Genomic DNA, 18,818 nt, shown 5'->3' on the forward strand with positions numbered 1-18,818 from the left:
CACAGACCTTTGATGGTCCTCGCAGTTAGCTTTTGGCGCGAGCCCTTTTAATGTCTTCTGAGGTCACCGACTGTGACCCCTCCGTTCCGGATACATTGGTTCTTCCGCGGTGAACCCGGCACCCAGGCAAGGGCGGACACACACACCGGGTTCCCGCCGATCGTACCTTTTCACCCTGTGCGTCTATGATCGGTCCCGCGACCAGACCTCCAAACTCTTACCAACTTGTGGGGGCACACCGCACTTCCGGGGTCTCATTATCTCGTGATCTTGTGGTGTCTGTCTTGCCTTAGCGAACCTGTTCCTTTTATCCCCCTGCTGGGGTATCGCCTATCCATCAAACTTCAAACAGTTCAGGTTCAAAGCAACCGGTCTGTCAATACTCGGGACGGTGTCTCTTTTCGTTAATCTCTCTGCTCTCTCAGTAACATTTTGAACGTTTCTCTATTTGTCTCTCTTATCTCTCTCATCAGCATCAATCTTCTGATAACTTGGTCTCTCGTCACATCCCTCACTTCCCTCCGCAGACTGATTTCCATCTCACCTGGTCATGGTGAGTTATTGAGTGCCGGCAGCCTTTCTGGTACCTCCTCTTTGCCCATCTGGAGTTTTCAAGTGAGATTTGAAACTTGTATTTTAGTAATCATGAGACACTTGATTTCAAATGATGTGCACATTAATTCTTCAAAAAGGTAATGGACTAGGTGCGGTATGATTTTAAGGATGAGGGATTTCAGCTGTAAGTTTAGACTCTTGATTACACTGAAGCAAGGAAGGTTGAGAAGATCTTTGATAGAATTGTGAGGTCTTGACTGGTTTGGAAAGAAAGAGTAGTTATAGGGAAGATGTGGGGAGGGGGCGCACAGTGGCACAGATAACAGAGCCACTGCTTCATGGTGCCAGAGCCCCAGGTTCAATATTGACCTTACACTACATGCTGTCTATGTGGAACTAGCACCTTCTCCCTGCAACTGCACGTGTTTCCTTCTGGTACTCTGGCTTCCCCCCACGTCCCAAAGAACCAGGGTGGAGTCACAAACATCCCAAATGTTAAGTGGCCTCTGTAACATGCTGGTGACTGGGGGAGTTGTTGGCGAGAATGCGAGAAGTATTAAAAGTGGGACTGACGTTCGGGTAATATACGTGGATGCCTGATGTTTATTGCAGACTAGGTAAGCCGAAGGGGGCCTGTTTCTGTCCTGTATTGCTCTATGACGCTTTTTATACTCCCACAAGACAAAGGTTCAAAGACCTGGAGGCAGAGATTGAGATACAAAGGGGATGTGAGGAGAAATGTTTATTAATCTGAGAGCAGTGATGATTTGGAATTCACTGGCGTGGAAATAGAGTCAATGAAGAGAGAGATATGATAAAGGGAATTGTATAGGCAATTGAAAAAGAATAATTTCCAAAGCAAGGGGTGAGAGCATGGAAATGGGGCTGGCAAGATTGCTCAGCCAGGAGCTGATGTAGACTCGATGGATGAAATGGCATCTTGCTAAATTGCAGCAATTCCGTGATCCCACATGTGAGTGGAGTGTTGGTTTCAGCCGGTGTGTGTCATGGTCTGGCTCCGATGATTTAGGAGCACAGCTGGTTCAGCATGTGTTGTTGTGCTTGGTACGTGTGTTTCATAGATCACCCAGTGGAGTCAGGTACAAGTACAATGGGAGGGATCATTAAAACCACAGAGAAATGATTGCTGTGAGCAGGTGCTTGTGTCGCTTCTATTCCAATTAAATGCATTGCACTGGTGGAAGCTAACTACCACGGACAGATGGTTTCTTCATTCAGGATTAGTTAACCAGGAAAATGAAGGAGATGTCATTTAGATGGCAAGAAGGCCTGGGCAAACTGTTCACTGTGCCTGAAGTCCACGTTCCCCAGGAACTACAGTGACTGCAAAAGCATGTCACACAGACACAGACATTTTGTTTTTGCAGTCTTTTTTTCCCTCCCTCTTCATTGCCTAATTTATTTCTTTGTGCGGTCTGTACCTGGATGCCAGACAGACTGCTGCAAGTAAGTATTTTATTGTACTTGCATCTTAATGTCCTTGTGTGCATGATGATAAACTCGACTTGCCTTGACTTCTTTTTCATAAATAAACTCAGTCTGAGGGTACTTCAGCCATGAAGAATTGTACAATTATTTCCAAAACACACTAAGGTCCAAGTTTTTATATATAGGCATCCGTTAGTCTCATGAGACCATGGATTTGCACCTTGGAAGGTTTCCAGGGCGCAGGCCTGGGCAAGATTGTATGGAAGACCAGCAGTTGCCCATGCTGCAAGTCTCCCCTCTCCACGCCACCGATTTTGTCCAGGTAAAGGACATTAGGACCCATACAGTAGAGAAATGTGTGGTTAAGTGCCTTGCTCAAGGACACACACGCTGCCTCAGCCAAGGCTTGAACTAGCGCCCTTCAAATCACTAGACGAATGCCTTAATCACTTGGCCACACACCAACACCACTACTTTAAAAGTCCTGCCTGTATTCACAGTTCACTCCTAAGTATCAAGTCATCTGAAGATCTGGAAGTTATGTCCCATAGAGCTGATTCGTTCAGAGTCCCCGTGAACCTATCCGCACCCATCAGCTTTCTTATGTATGAGAGATAGAATGATAGAAGAAGACAGTGAGGTGGTGGTTGGGGTGAGGGTGGAACGGGTCCAGAGGTAATAGTGGAAGTCTGGAGAAGAAGGTGGGATTGGAGATATGAATGGAGATTGGAGGTTGATGAGGGTTGAGAGGTCATGGTAGGGACCTGGAATAGTTTCGTTCCTTCTTCTGATCAGTCTGCACCCCGTAACGTGTTGTCAGGTTCCTCACCGGTGCAGATCACCTTTGGCTCCATTGAAACTTCATTGCCAATGAGGTCACATCAAGCTGCTGTCCTACGTTTCTGGAGAGCTAGGTTCAGTGCTGACCTTGGGCACTGTCTATGTAGACATTTCACCTTCTCTCTATGACTGCACGGGTTCCCTCAGGGTGATATAATTCTACTCCCCTTCCCCTGCATATCCCAAGGTTGTGTATGTTTCAATGTCAAAAGTCAAAGTTTATTGTTATATATATTTTTGTGTTTAATTACTTTTTAAAGTGTTAATTTTATCAAAGTCAAAATTCTATTAATTGTCATATGCACAGGTACATATATGCACATGTGCAATGAATAACTTGCAGCAGCATCACAGGAACATAGAGGCAGTGCTCACAAGAAAGACATGTATTAAACATAAATCATAAGTTTTACAAGAAAGAACACACAAATGTCCATTTTAGTGCAAAATAATTGAAGTGGTTATCGAGCTGCTAAACCGTGGTGATTAGGGTTGTGATGGTTGGTTCAAGAACTGAATACTCGAAGAGAGGGAGCAGAAGTGGTGTGGAGTTCGAGCTTCTCTACCTCCTGCCTGATGCTAGCTGCTAGAAGGTGACATGGTCTGATTAATAGGGATCTTTGATGATGGATTGTTGCCACCTTGAGGCAGTACCTCCAGTAGATACTATGAATCGTGTGGAAGGATGTGCTCATGATGTATTGGATTGAGTCACTGCTCTCTGCAGCTTCTTATGTTCTTGCACATTCAAGTTGCTGTAACAGACCAAGATGCAACCAGTCAGGATATTTTCAACATTACATCTGTAGAATTTTGTCTGAATGGTCAGTAACATGCTGAACCTCCTTTACTGTCGAAGAATTTAAAGACACTGGCCTGCCTTCCTTGTGATTGCATCTATGTGCAGGACCCAGGACTGGTCAAGCAATATGTTAACACCCAGGAATTTGAACTGCTGAACCTCTCCCTCAATGTTGACTGACACAGGTTTGCTCTCCTTCCCCTCCCTGAAGTCAACAAGCAGCTCCTTAGTAAAGCTGATTGTAGGTTAATTGGCTACTACTGTGCAGATGAACGGTATAATCTGAGGGAATATGTAGGGAAAGGAGTGGGACTGGCTTCGGATTTGTCTAAGTGTGTGCCTGGGGCAACACAGTAGCGAAGCGGTTAGCGCTATGCTGTACAGTGCCAGCTGTCAGATTGGAGTTCGATTTCTGTTGCTGTCCGTGAAGAGTTTGTGTGTTCTCCTTGTGACCTCAGGGGTTTTAGTTTCCTCCCATATTCTGAAGACATACGGTTGTGGGCATGCTACGTTGGTGCCAGAAGCGTGGCGACACTTGCGGCCTGCTCAACATGGCCTTCGCTGATTTGATTTGGTGCAAATGATGTGCATGGTGACAAATGAAGGTGGTCAGTAAAATCTTAGTGATTTCTGGGCCCGATGCTTCCCACTCCCTGGATTAAAGATATTAAATATTAAAAATAGTAAAAATTAGTAAATATTACGAATTTAAATTATAATTCATAAATAGAAAATAGAAAAGGGAAAGTAAGGTAGTGCAAAAAAAACCGAGAGGCAGGTCCGGATATTTGGAGGGTACGGCCCAGATCTGGGTCAGGATCCGTTCAGCAGTCTTATCACAGTTGGAAAGAAGCTGTTCCCAAATCTGGCCGTATGAGTCTTCAAGCGACTGAGCCTTCTCCCAGAGGGAAGACGGACGAAAAGTGTGTTGGCTGGGTGGGTCATGACCTTGATTATCCTGGCAGCACTGCTCCGACAGCGTGCGGTGTAAAGTGAGTCCAAGGACGGAAGATTGGTTTGTGTGATGTGCTGCGCCGTGTTGACGATCTTCTGCAGCTTCTTCCGGTCTTGGACAGGACAACTTCTGTACCAGGTTGTAATGCACCCAGGAAGAATGCTTTCTACAGTGCGTCTATAAAAATTAGTGAGGGTTTTTGGGATCAGGCCAAATTTCTTTAGTTTTCTCAGGAAGTAAAGGCGCTGGTAGGCCTTCTTGGCAGTGAACTCTGCTTGGTTGGACCAAGTGAGGTCATTTGTGATATTGACCCCGAGGAACTTAAAGCTTTTGACCTGTTCCACTTGTGCACCACCGATGTAAATTTGGTCGTGCGGTCCGCTACTCCAGCGGTCCCCAACCACCGGGCCGCAAGGCATGCGCTACCGGGCCGCGAGGAAACGATACGATTTGGTGATATGAGTCAGCTGCACCTTTCCTCATTCCCTGTCACGCCCACTGTTGAGCTTGAACGCACACGAGGTCATTACGCATGCGTCATCCATGTCAGAACGGGAAGGAGATGAACTCCTCGAGCTTGCAAATGACGGCGGGCTGAAAAGTATGTTTGACATAACATCTCTGCCAGCATTCTGGATCAAAGTCAAGGCTGACTATCCTGAGATAGACACGGAAGCACTGAAAACGTTGCTTCCATTTCCAACATATCTCTGCAATGAATGTGACGAAAACTAAATTGCGGAATAGACTGGACATAAGGAACCCATTTGAGTATCGCTGTCTCCCGTCACTCCTCGATAGGACCGTCTTGTTGCAGGAAAACAAGTATTCAGCCCAGGGCTCCCACTGATTCAGCGATATTGGTGCGTTGCAATGATTTTATATGTTCATATGAGGAAAATATGTGCTGTGTGTTTAATATCCAAATGTTACTTAAAATATTATGATGCTATTAACTTATAAGTGACTTATATAACCATATAACAATTACAGCATGGATACAGGACATCTCTGCCTTTCTAGTCCATGCCGAACGCTACACTCACCTCGTCCCACCGACTTGCACTCAGCCCATAACCCTGCATTCCTCTCCTGTCCATAAAGCTGTCCAGTTTAACTTTAAATGATAATATTGAACCTGCCTCTACCACTTCCACTGGAAGTTCGTTCAACACTTACTTCAAGCTCCCCTGTCCTCCCCGATAATTGACTTATCGCTATATTCATGCGAGGAAAATATGCGCTGTGTGTTTAATATTAAATTCATCAGATAAACCCTTTCAGAAACGAAATTGAGTGTATCAGCCACTTATCACCTATATTCTGGTCGTGATTAACACCCCGCCCCCGGACAGAATTGTCAAAAACGATATGCAGAAAAGAAATCGGCACGTGCACGCTTACGCATGCGCACTGGTGCCCGCGCAAGGCTTCATGGTCATTGTAGTCTTTCTCGGGGTAAACACAATGTATTTGACTGCTACTCTTGTCCGTTGGCAACCATTCCCCCCCCCCGCCCCCCCAGTCGGCCGGTCCGCAAGAATATTGTCAATATGAAACCGATCTGCAGTGCAAAAAAGGTTGGGGACCCCTGCACTACTCCTTCTGAAGTCAACAACCAATTCCTTCATCTTGCTGACGTTGACGGATAGGTTATTGTCTTCGTACCATGCCACCAGGTTCTTAATTTCCTCTCTGTACTCAAACTCATCATTACCCGAGATACGGCCTACAATTGTGGTGTCATCAGCAAACTTATATATTGAGTTTGATGGAAACTTGGCTACACAATCATGGGTGTACAGTGAGTACAACAGGGGGCTGAGTACACAGTCTTGTGGGGCACCGGTGCTCAGAGTGATCGTAGAGGAGAGCTAAGTAGGCCCTTCCTTCTCTGAGGCTCAGTATGCATTTGAATATTGAAAGAAATAACATGTTAATGGGTGGAAATGTCCTTCCTTGGACTAGTAACTTGGACTTTCTGGATGAATTTAGATGGGTTAAAACAAAGGCTGGATGCTGAACATGGAGTTCAAAGTATTTATGCTTCTATCAAATGGGTCTCCATTTAGCTATTATCAATTATACTTTTTATTTACTAGCATCTCAGCTGTTAGTAGATGAAGGAGCAGTTTAGATCCGACACACTGACCTGAAAGGAAATCTCATTCATGTGAAATCTTTTATGAGAGGGTCAGGCAGACAAGAGATGCAGAGGGACAGGCCAGCTCAGTGTGCTATTGAATCGCATTGTAACCTTGAGGGTGTGGCAGATCATTAACCTTTTTTACGTTTTTAAACTCTTATAAATACACATATATTTTGGAAGCATATTTTGTGGCTAAATTTAAATGCTCTAAACTATTTTTATCATGACAGGAAATTAGAATGTCTGCTTGGTACCCACACAAAATGGAAGTTTAATGTCATCCTAAATTCTTTCTAGAGTTACACTGCACTTTGCATTCCCACCGGGGTCATCCACTTTCCTGATCTAAAGCAGACTGCAGATGTCCTCTCAATTTATACAGAACTATGGATTATTTTGTTCTGTGACCTTGGGCATAGACCCAACAATTTCATTTGGCACTTTTTCAGATGTTATGGGGCATTCATACCAACATACATTCAAAGCACGATTCCAGTCAGTGAGTGGCCAAAATTATGTTTGTAAGTTGGGATAAAACAGTTCCTTCAAATTAAGTGACACAATACTTGCAATCATTCTGACTTTGATCAGATAGAACAAAAGGACTGAAAGAGGAGAGGGAAGGTTCCATCAGATATGAAAAGTCCATCGAGTTATTTCTGTTATCTCAGACTACTGAATCAGTACATTTCACCACATAAGTCACACAGTCAACCGAAGAAAAGTCATGACCAGTGCAAATGCAACAATTTTTAAAATCTAATCTTGTGCAGAAGGAATTCGTAGGAGGAGAGAATAAACTGCACCAAAACCTGACAAATAAACATTTATAATCTCCATTAACTGGGGGACCACTTCATCGAGCACCTCCACTTCATCTGCCAAAAGCAGAACTTCCCTGTGGCCAAACATTTTAAATTTGATTCCTATTCCCATTCCGACATGTCAGTCCATGGCCTCCTCTTGTGCAAAGATAGGGCCACCCTCAGGGTGAAGGAACAACACCTTATATTCCATCTGGGTAGCCTCCAACCTGATGACATAAATATTGACTTCTGCTTCTGGTACAAAAATATGTTCCCTCCCCCTCTCCTCTTCTTCTATTCCCCATGCTGAGGCCTCTTACCTCTTCACACCTGCCCATCACCTCCCCATGAGTCTCCTCCTCCTTCCCCTTCTCCCATGGTCCACTCTGCTCTCCTTTCAGGTTCCTCCCTCCAGCCCTTTATCTCTCCCACTCACCTGGCTTCACTTAGCACCCTCCAGCTATCCTCCTTCCCCTTCCCCCACCTTTTTATTCTGGCATCTTCGCCCTTCCTTTCCAGTCCTGAAGAAGGGTCTCGGCCCGAAACACCATTTGTTTATTCACTTCTATAGATGCTGCCTGGCCTGCTGATTTGATCCAGAATATTGTGTGTGTTGCCTTGGATTTCCAGCCTTTGCAGAATTTCTCATGTTTGTTATAATATCCCAGATAGTTAAGAATACTATTGGTGATTTTGAGGAAGAAGGATGGCTGTTTCTCCAGACTCCATTTCAATAGTAAGGAACTTCGACTAGAGTGTCTAGAGATATATAGAATTTAATAGGGCTTTGCAGACCTTCAGGCTGTTGAAGATACAAAGGCCCAACAACCAATTCCCAATTCACCACCCTTGTCAGCAATACTAGGCTGATCAAATATCACTGCTTCTTAAATTAGGGTCTGTGAATCCTTTGGCGGCATTCCCGGAAACCGACAGAGAGTTCCTCCCGCTGCACCCCTGGCACTTTAACGGATGTGCCCTAGTTCAAAGGCTATAGTTAGGAGCTGGAGACAGGCCCTTGTGCGGGTGAGATCAGTATGGAATCCTGTCAGCAGCAAGCGCAAGGCTGAATCAATGTAACTCTCTGAGACAACCATTTTAATTTTCATTATACATGAATTCCACGTTGCTGTAACATAATAGTGTTGTCAGAGAGAGTAAACACTACAACAGAAAGAAAGCAAGTTGAGTTTATTGTCATATGTAAAGGTGAAATGAAAAACCTTCTTGCAGCAGCATTGCGGGCACATGGCATCATATACACAATGTTAAATAAGAAAAAATACAAATTAACAAGATAAATCAGAATCTCTTGTCAATCCGCAGTCTCTTTTGATCTTGTGCATTGGAGCCTCCAGAATCAGGTTTAATATCATTGGCATATGTCATGAAATTTGTTGTTATGTGGCAACAGTACACTGCAAAACATAGTATTATAAAAACTGTAAATATATATATAGTATATTTATAAAGTTAAATTAAATAAGCAGTGCAAAAAGATTTAAAAAGTAATGAGGTAGTGTTCATGGGTTCATTATCCATTCAGAAATCTGATGGCAGAATGGAAGAAGCTATTCCTGAATTGCTGAGTGTGTGCCGTTAAGGTCCTGCACTTCCTCCATGATGCCAGCAATGAGAAGAGGACATGTTCTGGGTGACGGTGGGGTGCGGGGTGCTGGGGGGTGGGTGAGTTGGGTGGGTTTTTGATGATGGACGCTGCTTTTTTGAGGCAGCAATCCTTGAAGGTGTCCTGGATGGTGGGGAGGCTAGTACCCATAATGGGGCTTGACTGAGTTTTCAACTCTCTGCAGCTTATTTAAATCATGTTCAGCAGCTCCTCCCCACCCCCATACCAAACAGTGATGTGGCCAGTTAGAATGCTCTCCACGGTACATCTGTAGAAACTTGTGAGTCTTTGGTGACATACCAAATCTCCTCAAACTCCTAATGTAATATAACCATTATCATGCCTTCTTTGTAATTACGTCAATATGTTGGCCATAGGATAGATCCTCCAGATGTTAACATCCAGGAAGTTGAAATTGTTCACCCTTTCCACTTCTGATTCCTCTATAAGGACTGGTGTGTGTTGCTTCATCTTACCCTTCCCGAAGTCCACAATCAGTTCATTGGTCTTACTGAATTTGATGCAAGGTTGTTGCTGCGACACCACTCAACCAGCTGATTATATCTCGCTCCTCTACGCCTTTTCATCACCATCTGAAATTAGGCCAACAATAGTTGTGTCGTAGGCAAATTTATAGATGGTAATAGAACTGTGCCTAGCCACACAGTCATGGATGTAGAGAGGGTAGAGCAGAGGGGGAAGCACACATCATTGAGGTGCACCTATGTTGATTATCAGTGAGGTGGAGATGTTGAGAATCCAATGGAGATGCAACCAGGTAGAAAACTCTCAATGGTACATCTGTAGAAACTTGCTAGAGTCTTTGGTTACATACCAAATCTCCTTAATATCCTAATGGAGTATATGGGCTGTTCATGCCTTCTTCATGATTGCAAATATTATCACCTTTAATTCAATCAACACACAACATGCCGGAGGAAATTAGCAGGCCAGGCAGCATCTATGGAAAAGAGGAATCAGTCAATGTTTTGGGCCAAGACCCTCATTAGGATCTGAAATAATCATAAGAGCATAATAGTCTGTTTTCAATTCCTGTGCAGAATGCTTCTGAAACGTGTACCATGTGGGTTTCACACTATGGTCTTCTTCCACTTTAACCTATCAACAAATCTACAAAGGCATTGCATCTGTACAATAAAGCACATTTTGGTTAAGAGTTGTACTTACATCAGGAAGTGCATATTTGGTAAAATTTGCAGTTAGATTTTCCTGAGGTCTTTCAGATTGCTGAACCCAGTTGGGCACGAGTGTAACCATAGGAACAATTGCACATTTGGAATTTTGGGATTGGGTGGGATGATGATCTGGCTTCCAGACGTGAGTCCTGATGAAGGGTCTCGGCCTGAAACGTCAACCACTTACTCTTTCCCATAGATGCTGCCTGGTCTGCTGGGTTCCTCCAGCATTGTGTGTGTATTGCTAGGATTCAATATTACTTTTAACTATACAGTACTGTGTAAAAGTGTTAGACAATTATATATAACTAGGGTGCCTAAGACCTTTGCACAGTTCTGTTGTAATTTATGTATTGCACTGTACTGCTGCTGCAAAAAAACAACAAACACATTTCATGACATATGTGAGTGATGATAAATCTGATCCTGGTATTGTGGACTGAGAGTGGGAAGGGGGCAGGGGGAGGGGAGTCATTGTTGGGAAAAGAAGAAGGGGGTGGGGAGGGAGTGGGAGGCATTAGAACATAGAGAGATGCTCTGTAATGATCAATAAGCCAATTGTTTGGAATCAAATTATATGCCTGGTGTCTCAGGTCTGGGTGTGTCTGCACCTGTGCCCCCCACCCCCCACCGCTAGAACATTTTCTCTGCCACCTGTCCCACAGCCTCCTTGCCATTCCCAACAGCTGCATCCTTGCCAATGTGATTCTGCTGATTCTAAACATAACCCTCTCCAGTGATCATTCAGGGCCATTGGGTTCTGTAGAAACACCTGATCAATCCTGTTCACTTACTGGTTGCCAAAGAAGCCACTGATATAACACTATGCTATACTGGTCTCTATGACCTTACCTTCACTCTTGGTCCTGCCTCACCTGCGGCAGGTCTGTACCTCCCACGTTGACCTTATCAGCCTCCCTAATACAGGTCCACAATCCCTTATCTGAAATCCTTGGGGCCAGTTGCATGTCGGAATTCAGAATTTTTTGGATTTCGGAAAATTGATAATTATATTGATAATTAACCTGTTTCAGTGCTGGTGGACTTTAGGACCTGGGGGAGATCCAGACCTACACACATCCTCCCATATACTTTAAATCATCTCTAGATTACTTATAATACCCAATACAATGTAAATGCTATGTAAATAATTGTTATACTGTATTGTTTAGGGAATAATGACAAGAAAAAAAAACTGTACATGCTCAAACAACGAGTGCTGGAGAGAGAAATTCCAGGTTTTCCCAATCCGCGCTCTTTTACAAATACTATTACAGTTTATTTATAGAGTAATATACTGATAAATGAAATAGTGGGATAATTATAGACCATAAATACACTAGTACATTTTATTTCTAACAAAAACATTCAATAAAACATAAAAATATACAGCTTTAAACGAACCGAATGAAACACATGGTAAATGCCTTTTAGGAATAAATGTAGAACGTAAATACTCTAGGACATATACAAGTTCAAACTAAGCTAAATACGTACAGGTACCTCTAGTTAAGTTGCATTACATCTGGCAAACAAAGCTAAATACTCTACAGGTACCTGATGGGCCAGGAACAGGATTCTCAAGTTTTGAAGCAGCACTACGACAGACGGCATTTTTAAAGACTTCTTCAAGTGTCATCTGTCTCATTGACATAGGTTTATGTCTAAGCAATCTCTCTTTAACTGAGTAAACTGCCATAATCTCTTGCTCACTGATAAATGCACGTTGTTCAAGGCCAGCAATTAACTTGAATTGAGTGACGTCAGCTGTTGGTGCATCTAACAAGCCTTGTCACGACACGCTCCACACTCCACAAAAAAAAACTTCGGTTTCCGGAGCTTTTCGGTTTTCAGAATCTCAGATAAGGGATTGTGGACCTGTACTCATAGAGCTGAACTGGAAGCAAATCATCCCTGACTCTGTGGAAATGCCTACAAAGAAGGATTAAAACAACCAACACAGAAATTTGTGGAAGGCTGTCTGTGATAATTCATCTATTTTGAAAAAGCATCTTTTGATTAAGCGACTTGTGAACAATTACCATATTGGAGGGCTCCTGAGGAGGGACCATTTCTCCAGGTGGAATCCCTGATCTGTGAAGACTTCCCCCATTGTGGAGAAGATCACCTTGCACATTGGCAGTGATGAGAGTACTGACTCAGAGGATGTGCCCATGTCTGAAAGCCAGATCATCGTCCCACCCTGTCCCCAAATTCCGCATGAGCCTTTGTTCCTGTGGCTACACTTGCGCCCAACTGGATTCAGCAATCTGAAAGATCCCGGGAGTATCTAACTACAAATTTTCCCAAATAAGCACTTCCCAGGGTAAATACAACTCTTAACAAAACTGTGCTTTATTGTACAGATGCAACCCTTTGCAGATATGTTTATAGGCTAAAGTGGAAGCAGACCCCGGGGTGAATCTCACATGGTACAGGTTTCAGAAGCACCCTGAGCAGGAATTGAAAGTAGACTATTACGCTCCACGTATGATTATTTCAGACCATGTTGCTTGGCAGGCAGCCTCTAGGGATGTTTCAACAGAGCATAGGCAAACAAATATAAAACAAAAACAGAGAATTCTGGAAATACCCAACCAATCAAGCCATGTATGTGGGAAAAGAAACAAGCTCAGTAATTCATTTTGAGGACCCTTCTTCAAAACCATCAGATTTCATAGAAAAATCACACAATATAACAAATTTTATACTGTTACTTGGATTTCTGAGAGTCTTCGAGGAATATTTTTTTTGAAGTGTGACTCTTTCTAGCCAACAGTTCAATTACCATAATGAATTTCACAACAAATGACCCACAATATTTCAGGTGTCCAAAGGAATAATGCAATGGAGAGCTGCCACACAGATCAGACTGGTTTTCTGCAAACTCATCACCTTGTTTTGTCAGCATTGTGAAGTCTCCAAGCTCCACTGAGATTGCGCCAGGGGTCCCAATGCACAAACACTGATAAATTTTATTGTTGTCGTATGGATCGTAAGGATATTTCTACATAAAGATGAAAACTTTATGTATCGATATCATAAAGGTGCTGGAGGCAGATACGATAGGGTCTTTAAAGAGACTCCTGGACAGGTACATGGAGCTTAGAAAAAAGAGGGCTATGGGTAATTACAGGTAATTTCTAAAGTATATGTTCGGCACAGCATTGTGGACCGAAGGGCCTGTATTGTGCTGTAGGTTTTCTATGTTTCTTTGTCTATGTTTTTATCTGCTTAGGTGTCTTCAGAAACAATAAGGTTGGGAAATAGTGAAAAATGAAAAGGATTTTTTTGATTTATTTTGTAGCTGTCACTTTATACTGTGCCATGGCATTCAACTAAGTGACGCAAAGCTATCAATGTATCAAGGGTGGGTCAAATGGTAGCACTTTCTATTCTGTGGTGTTGAAGGTTCAAGTCCTACACCAGATACTCGTGTCCAGGAAGAGCCTCCCGTGCACTACTGAGGAAATGCTGTCCTGTTGGAAATACCGTCTTTCAGAGGAACCACCAGATCTCCAAGGCCCCACTTGCCAGAAGGACTAGATAGAAAGGTCTGCAACAGGTCTCTTTTTCAGAAAAATGAGGGAATTACCCAAGGTTGATGCTTATTCCTGCAACAACGCTCCCAAATCAGATTATCTGGTCATTATCACAATACTGGTTGTCAAAAGTCGCTGTGTGCAAATCACCTGCAGCATTTCTCCTTAACAGGTACACTTTTATAATACTTAATTAGCTGGAAAATGCAATGGGATGTCAAAGAATCCTTCCTTTTAGTTTCATTATAATAATTCCTTTTCAAATTTTGGATTTTTTTTACCTTTTTATTGCATTGACAATAAAGACTTTCCTTTTCATTCATGGTTCAATCATTTCATTCCTTCCTCTTACAAAGAGTTGAGAGATCCTGGCCTTCCAGCATGTGGAACCTGCGTTACAGCAGCTGCCTGTAGCATTCTCTTGTAAGAGCCGGCCTGTGTCTAAGACTAAGGTTATAGCTGAACAGCAGCTGCATTTGATTGAAGGGAAACTGTGCACAACTGTTGTGGAAGAGATTTAAAGGTGCCCCATGAGTACTTGCAGAGGAGCCGAGTTGAACTGTTAAGTAAATTTATTAATGGTTACTGGAAGTCATTTTTGATTTTGTTGTTTGTTGAGTTGGGTCCTTTCAAACTAAGTAATGGAATATATGCAGCTTTTCCACAATCCTAACTATTATTTTCATGGTCGCTAAGATAAATATTTCAATTGAAGTTTTTTTGTCCTTTATTTCCTCTCTTTCCCAGCATTTTCTCCCTTCCAGGTTTTGGCCCTGTGACTCTGAGCAACACACACAAAAATGCTGGAGGAACTGGGTAGGCCAGGCAGTATCAATGGAGGGAAAGAAAGATTGTCCTCTCCTATCAGATTCCTTCTTCTTCAGCCCATTACCTCTTCCACCTATTACCTCATAGCTTCTTACACCACACCCCACTCTTGAAGCATTTTGGCCCAAAACATTGACTGTTCCATTTCCCTCCATAAATGTTTCCCTAGCATTTTTTGTGTGCGTCTCTGGTGTCAGCAAGCTATTCAACTGTGGGATGATCACACATAATTCTCAGACATGACAAAATCTGCAGATGCTGGAAATCCAAAGCAACACATAATTCTGCTCTGTCTTCAATTAGTGTCAACACAACAGGAAATGGATGGCAGTCTGCTGTAACAAACAAGTGCAATTACTGCTTATTAATTCAGGGGACTTTCCAGATCTCTTTCACTCATCTATAGACTCTCTTAACTGGCCAAATAATTAGGAAATAATTAGAAATTATAATAATAGCCTATACACCTTCACTTACAACTTTCTTGCAGATCCGGTCACTAGATTACAGAAAGGATGTTGGGTGCAGAAGAGGTTTACCTGGATGCTGGCTGGGTTTGAGAGTATGAATGATAAAGTGAGGTTGGACAAGCTTGAGTTGTTTTGTTTTCTGTAGCATACAGAAGCATATAAAGCACGTGTACTTCGATAATAATGCACTTCAATAATAAATTTACTTTGAACTTTGCTAGGCTTTGTTTCTGCCATTAAGGAGACATCTGACAGCCACTTTGCATTATTACTGTCCATATCATATGGCAGATAAGGCTGAAAATATGGGAAGTGTATTCTTGTCGAGGTCTAGTTATATAATTGACTTCACTGCCATTTTTGTGCCAAAAGAGAAATCTTTTGATAATGTAGTGAGAGGCATAGATAGGGCAAACAGAATCTTTTCCCCCAGGTATAACTGTCATATGGGTGGGAGGGTGTGGAGATATGTCTCTCCTTCCCTCCACTAGCCAGTAGATCACCCTTGAACAAGATGTAGCACCTACTTCGCCCCCCCCCCCCGATCAGGGTCATGTGAAGCCATGGGGGGGCAGGTAGTGAATGGTCGTATAAGCAGCTGGTGCATATCACGTGCTGGTTAAGCGACCACTGACCCCAGGCAGACAATCTCTGAAGAGTATTGATAATGGCTGGGTCACCCTTCCTGTAAAGGCACTGCCCAGAAGAAGGCAATGGCAAACCACTTCTGTAGAAAAATTTTGCAAAGAACAGCCACGGTCAAGACCATAATCATTAATGTCATATGACACAGTGCATAATGAATGAATGAGTAAACGTCAGGTATTAAAGGCATGCATTTAAGATGAGAGGGGGAAAGTTTAATCGAGACATGCAGGAGAAGTTTCTATCCCCATACAGAGAGTGGTAGGTGAATGGAACAGGCCTCCTAGGGTAGTGCTGGAAGCAGATAAATTGGTGGCCTTTAAGGGGCTATTAGACAGATGAATGTGCTGGGAAAGGAGGGATACATGTACAGGCAGAAACAATTTAGTTTAATTCGGCATTGTGTTTGACACAGATATCACAGCCGAAGGGCCAGTTCCTGTGCGGCAGTGTACTTTGTCCTGTGTCCATTTCAACTCTAAGTGGACAGACAGTGACATTATCTAATGCTAATACTAAGGCCACATTTAGACAGAGATTGAGAAGCACACTCTTGAACAATCAGCTCGTTACTTAGCCTCATTCCTTCCCCACAGGGACCACTTTCCTTTGATCTTCACCCAGGAAGTATATCTGACGGAATGACTTTGAGAACTGAAGATGTACTGTAAATGCTGCAGGATATGAAAACTTCAAAGAATTTCAAAGGGTGCAAAGTGCTTTACAGCCAGTGAAGTAAATATAAACTACCTTGGCAATTACTGTGTAAGAAAAAGGTATCCGAAAGTCGCATCTTGTTGAATTTTGTCCTATGTACCGAGGTATGTATCTTTTTTTTGTAATTTATTTTTTATTAAAGTTCATCATCAAACAAACATTTCCATAAGATGTATTTCAGATATTGTACATATATATCATATAATCATATTTGCCACAAATCTCCACACAATATACACCTATAGAAAAGAGAAGAAAGAAAGAACAAGGAAAAGGAGAAAACTATGTACAGAGTAGGGAGTGATCTTATTTTTTACAACATATTCATTGATTTGTGAGAATAAAATCAGGCCTATGAGGTGTTATGTAGTTGAACCATTTTTCCCAGTATGAATCAAATTGTTCCAATTTATGATTAACAGATGCTGTTATCTTCTCCATTTTGTAAATGTCCATTGTAATTTCCATCCATGCGTTTAAAGTTGGGGTCTCCTGTGATAACCATTTCCTGGTAAGAGTCTTTTTACCAGCCACCAGCAGTATATTCATTAAATATTTATCTCTTTTCAACCATTCTTGAGGTACATACCCAAAATATATGGTCTTACTTTCTAAGGGTATTTCACATCTAAAAATGTCTTGTAGGGCATTATGTATCCCACTCCAATAGTCTTTGATAACGGAGCAATCCCAGAAAATATGATAATGGTTTGCATTTTGATTTCCACAATTTCTCCAGCAGACAGGGAGGTTACTATCATAATTGGATTTCTGAGAGGGTGTAATAAAATATCTTATCAAGTTTTTCCACCAGAACTCCCTCCATTTCTGTGAACTGGTACACTTCCATTGATACCTCCATATTATTGTCCATTCTTCCTCAGATATAATTATCCCTCCTTCCTTCTCTCATTTTGTTTTAATGTATGAAGTCGAATGTGTTTTAAGATTTGACAAACCCTAATGGAGGTTTAGGTGAGATCCATACGTAAGAGTGAATCAGTAGATAATGAGCTGTGGATCTGATTGGGTAGCAGTCTTAATGTAATTGGACTAAGGGTGATTGTGAAACTTTACCTCACTTTTTGTGGAACTATATTAGAACAAAGTGACAAAATGTGTGATTCTGGAGTCACATAATCAAAAAGGTGTCTCCAGGTGAGCTTGAGAGCTGGCATGAACTTTATGGGTTGTATGGCATGCTGCACTGTCATACGAAGACATGAAGTATAGCTGAGAGGAAGGGGTCAGCAAGTAATTAGTTTGTGATTGTAAGGTGTTGGTTTAAATGTGATATGAAGAATCTGGAAGTGCCGAATGAGTGTTTTGGCGTAGTCGGGTATTTGAAAGAGGGGATCCACTCTGTGCCTACTTTATTAGGTACACCTGTACATCCGCTTGTTACTGCAAATATCTGACCAGCCAATCATGTGGCAGAAACTCAGTGCAGAAAATCACATAGACATGGTCAAGAGTTTCAGTTGTTGTTCGCACCAAACATCAGAATGTGGAAGAAATGTGATCTAACTGACTTTGACCATGGAATAATTGCTGGTGCCAGATGGGATGGTTTGAGTATCTCAAAAACTGGATTTTCACGCACAACAGTCTGTGGAGCAGAGGTTCCTAAACTGGACCCCTTGCTGAATGGTATTGGTCCATGGCATAAAAAAGACTGGGAACCCCCTGCTCTAGAGTTTAAAGAGAATGTATGAAAAACAAAAAAAAAATCCAGTGAGCAGCAGTTCTGTGGGTGAAAATGTCTTCTTAATGAGAGAGGCCAGAGGAAAATAGTCAGACTGGAAGGCAACAGTAACTCAGAGATGGTCTCTGCACACCACTGTTGTAATGCGTTATAATAGCGGTGTGCAGAAGAGCATCTCTGAACACACAACACGTTGGACATTGAAGTGGATGGGCTAGAGCAGCAGAAGACCATGAACGTGCACCCAGAGGCCAGTTCATTAGGTACAGGAAGTACCGAATAAAATGACTACTGAGTGACTAACTGGGAGAAAGTTTCTGGAAATGCACGCGGAAGGTTTAGGATTCATCATGATTCCCATCAAACAGATCTACTCTAATAAGGAAGTCCCTGAACTGATAACTCCAATCATATTTTGGAGCAGGCTTTGATTACATCATTAAAAACCTCACTGGTGGAGCCTGATTCCCAAACACGAAATAAATCTGAACTTATACCGATGCTCTAATAGCCTGTGAATGCTTCAGGGCCT

General features: G+C 42.5%; 1 protein-coding gene across 1 annotated transcript in view; it reads left to right on the forward strand.

Annotated features, from left to right (window-relative positions):
- The first annotated feature begins 1,790 nt into the window (after positions 1-1,790).
- Positions 1,791-18,818, forward strand: part of LOC134338200 (platelet-activating factor receptor-like) — a 31,534-nt gene continuing 14,506 nt past the window's right edge. The window contains exon 1 of the mRNA XM_063033856.1: positions 1,791-2,022. The gene's annotated coding sequence lies outside the window, so the exon portion shown is untranslated. The remainder of the gene's footprint in view (positions 2,023-18,818) is intronic.

The sequence above is a fragment of the Mobula hypostoma genome, chromosome 26, assembly GCF_963921235.1.
Source record: "Mobula hypostoma chromosome 26, sMobHyp1.1, whole genome shotgun sequence".
Taxonomy (NCBI): Eukaryota; Metazoa; Chordata; class Chondrichthyes; order Myliobatiformes; family Myliobatidae; genus Mobula; species Mobula hypostoma.